The following is a 4,671-nucleotide window of genomic DNA, read 5'->3' on the forward strand; positions in this document are numbered from 1 at the left end:
GATTCGTGGAATGAGCACGGAGAACATATGCAACCCTGCCAAAAATAATAAGTTTAAAAAGCAGTAGACGTTTACAATCTTTGTGTTCAAAGACTGGCTGGTTTTCTTGTTGCCAATTGTGACCTTACTTTACCCCATCTTCCCATGCCTGAGATCATCTTCTAGTGCTCTTTCCTGTGTGATGACAGAGGGAGCCATCATTCTGTTGCCAATAATTATTGGAGCATAGAATAAAATCTTTATTGTGCTCCATCGAAATGTAGGGAAAATATAACCCTATTCAAAATGATGGTTTTCTAGGAAATTAACCCAAATGCCGGAAGTCCCATAGTGTGGCCACTTCCTAGCATGAAAAGTTAGCTCAGCAGTATGGTTGATAATTAAAATTACATGGTGCTGTCACTCTGACAGTGCAGCAGGCGGGACTGGGTGGGGGGAAGGCACCCTAATTAGAGATTCTAGGTATCCAGAATGACTCATACAGAAGAATCTCCCCCAGCATTTTGTAGTATTCTATATCTCCAAATGACCACTGCCAGGATTCATCTGTTCCTCCTCAGATCCACATTTTAAAATAGAATGGGATTTTCATCTTAACAGATAGAAGATTTGTGACTCTCGATCCCCAGATCCTTATTTCACCCAGTGAATTGCCACAACAAATTAGAGCTAAACAAATACGAGTGTCATTAAATGTAATAATTTATAGTTTCTAAAAGATTGTAAAGCAAACATATTAGAAATTAATTAGTTATAACATACTTCCTTGTGCTTTCTAATGTCTAATGTTTTTTCCTAGCTTATTTTACTAATCTGGGCATTTTAATACCCTCCTTCTCAAAGTCGCTTTATGCCTTCTACTTTTTACTTTATGAACCAATGGAAGATGGTTTCTCACTCTGAGGAGCTTCCAAATGTCTGTATTGCACTTTTAGATTAATTGAAGAATGGAGTTTAGCCACATGATATGGGAATTTGTAATAGTTTAGGGAGGGAGCTCTTTTATATAGCAGGGACTGACCATCTCACAATATAAACTAATTCTCTCTTGCTGTAGGAAACGGGATTAGAGTTTGGAATAACATGCTGTGTCTTCATATTGGCTTGGGATCAGCCATAGCTCTAGAAAATCATCATTTGCTAACTGTGTTAGTTGGCTACTATGTCTTAGTCGTGTGGGCTTTCTTAATTGGAAAGAGACACAAATGATAATAATGTGCCTCCTAACTTGCAGTAGGAATGGTGCCAGGTGTGTACTGGTGTTTGGACTAATTATTTGATTGACTATACCTAAGTGTGTGTTTTTAACACAGAGAGGAATTATCTTGACACCATCTGGTAGCAGTTTTTCATGTCTGACAAAATTTAAAACTCAGTTTGAAGCTCGGCCAGTGATAAATATACTCAGGATTCCATGCGACCTTGGCCAACCTCTGACCTTATACATATCAGGGCATTTGTCTCAAACTGTGATTACAGTATTTTATTGATGTGCCTAATCTGTTACCCAGGAACCACAATTCATATGATAGATAGGATATTTGCTTGGATAGTGACAAGGAAGTTTGGGATGATTTTTTCCCTTTTTTCATTGTCAAGAAGTGGATCTTGGCTAAGTCTGGAATTAAGTTTAAGTTCTCCATTTTAAGGGCTTCTCAAGATCTGCTCAGAAAGAGAATTAAAGGGGAGGAAGGGGAAACAAATGCTTATAAAGCTTCCGCAGAAAAGTCTTATAGACAAAAGTATGGTTCTAAAGATGTGCTTCTTTCCTTCCTTATGTGCTCACTCAGCAAATGCAGAAGGAATTTATCATTGGAAATTTGTGTAATCATTTTTGTCTGATTACTTGGCAAGATGCTACATGAGCTCTAGCCTCTCTCTATTTTAGAAATCCTGGTGTTATTATAAGGATGTTTCAGTTCCTCCAAATGTCTTCATGGCTTTGAAGGGGCTGATCAAGCTTTGTCATTTATTTTTAATAATATAATGTTCTAAGAGTGGAACATTCTCGCTAAGCCTGTCATGTGATACGTAAGCACATAGTGACCATTCACTATTACTTTAATGCTTCTGGGCAGCGGCAGTACATGAGGCTGAATTCAAGCAACACGTTTGCCTGGGGTTCAGTATCCATTTAAATCAAATTTGTCAACTTTCAATTTTTTAATATTGTTTTTTATTTTCTATTAAAATACTAATTAATAAATGGCCTGTAAATTTGTCAACATCCCTTGATATGAACAACCCAGATTCTAATTGGGGAAAAAAAGGAAAAGGGACTAAAGTGCCCCTGTTTATACAATAATGTAATCTTTTTCTGCAGTTAATTTACAAAACACTTGCATTTACTTCATTATTTCATTATTATTCTGAAGGTCTCTTATTTATAAATTTGCACACGGTTATGAATATGTATACATATTTTCATTGGGTGAGGAGATATTTCTTTCCCCACTCATTTCCACTATGGTTTCATCCACCTTTTTCTCTCTCTTGAACTTGTTTTTGGTTTTGGACTGGTAGCTCAATTCACAAATTAATATTGATTATTTGATAGCAATCATGTTTGTAGATCCTTGCAAATTTTATACCTGCTAAGATTTAAGAACTATTATCCAAAATCTTTTCAGATAAGAAAAAAAACAAGGGGGAGGGTAGTGGTGGTGATGGCGATGGTGAGGTATTCAAAATTCTATATACAGATAGAAACATAGATATATATTCTAAGACATTTATTTACATACAACTATAACAATATAATGTATGACTGTTGATTTCTCAGAAAATATGTCTTTGTTTGAGAGATGAGTTATCTCTTTTTACTTTGCTCATAAAGAAAATGGCAGATGAATGATCAGCTCTTGGTTATTCTTCACCATGTGGAGTGATAGATGAACAGTCACTTTAATTTAGCCCCTTTGTGTTTGCTCATAGTTTGAGACTTTGGTTTTTTATTATAGTGTGCAGATAGAATGAAGCTCCATATACTTGGTGCAAATTATAATGAGAAATTGCAAATATAGATGTTGATGTTTTTTCTCTATTTATGATATTGCAAGCTGTCCCAAGAAGGGATTTGTGAGACTTTGGATGTTTCATAGATGGATTAGTAACTAATGGAATACACACACACACACACACACACACACACACACACACGTATTTGGTTTCAATCCAAGTTATAGTTACTAAAATTGATAATAATTTGTCTCCTCCATATGAAAATTCTGTGATTTGGGAGAAAAGAAATGACAATTTTACTTCACTTTACTACTGTTAGAGTAGTTTCCGAGGCAAGTGGGGTATAGAACTGGATTTGGTTTATATTTTTATGGTTATTATTTTCATGGTGGTAAAAATAATAGCAAATGTTAAATCCATTTCTAGAAAAACCCAAAAAACCAACAAAGCCCATTAATAAATCAAAGGATAAATTTTGTGAATACATCTCAAATATAATCTTGAGTTACTGAGCAATTATTTCTTTCCAGCTTGTCTGGCCTTTCCATGTCCCAAATTTTAAGACTTGAAACCTGTATATATTAAGTACCAATACTACTGGTTGAAGACATGATCATCTCTTTCATTCCTGCTCTGGAAGGTGGCCTTCCTGTTCTCACCTGTCATGGTGTGGTATATTTTCCAGCGTGGTATTTAATAATTTCCATCCTATCGGTCAACTCAAGTACAAATGTCTAGTAAATCCCTTGAATTACACAAAGTACAACTCATTAACCACATCACACACTTACTTTATTTAGTGATACATTTAAACCTCAGTGATTTTTCTCTATCCACTAAAAAATGGCAATAATTCTGGCATTGTATATGGTTCTTTCAGAGTAAATAGTGCTGAAATGATGCATACAAAACCTGCTTTGGAGAGGGCTACACTAACCTCCTGATGTCTTGAGCAAGTCATTAATTTAATGGAATTCTGTTTTCACCTTAGAAGAAAATGATTAAAGCTTACGTATTCACCCCACAAATGCGCCAGACCCTGTTGTATCCCTGAGGATACAATCATGAACAATACAAGTAAGGCTCTACATGTCCAAATCTCATAGGCCAGAGAAAAGAGGGGAAAAAAGTAAATAAATTACAAGGGAGCTGTTAAGTGTAATAGTTGTGATAGTGCACAAGGCCATGGAAATACAGGGAGAGACATCTAACTCAGCTTGGGGATGTCACGAAGGGTCAGGGAAGGCTTCTTGGAGAAAGGTATTATCTAAGGCATAGGATGAATAGAAATCATCTAGAGAAAGAGAGATGGAGAAAGGGAGAGAGGGAAAAGTGTAGGTAGCAGGAAAGGCAGGACCAAAGTCAGAGATAAGAAAAGTCATGGCCAAATCAAAGGTTGAAAAACATTCGTTTTGCTGGGGCCACCCAGGGACGAGTACACATATGAGATAAAATATCTTTCTAATAGTAGAGTATAACTGTTCTCCAAACTCATCTTTTTTTTAAGGCTTATGAAGGAAATGCAAGTTGACATATTTGCACATTAATATCCAGGTGTAACTCAGCTTCGTTTTCATTTCAGATTGCCTTACATGAATATTTTTATAGTGAAAAGTCACAGTTTTGCTATTGAGTGCCATACGCTATGCTGTGACTCATTGTTTCTTTTGAGCTAATCAGCAAAGCGTGTGAGGAGGCTGGGGCACTGCA

This window comes from Rhinolophus sinicus, linkage group LG06, assembly GCF_036562045.2.
Source record: "Rhinolophus sinicus isolate RSC01 linkage group LG06, ASM3656204v1, whole genome shotgun sequence".
Classification (NCBI taxonomy): domain Eukaryota; kingdom Metazoa; phylum Chordata; class Mammalia; order Chiroptera; family Rhinolophidae; genus Rhinolophus; species Rhinolophus sinicus.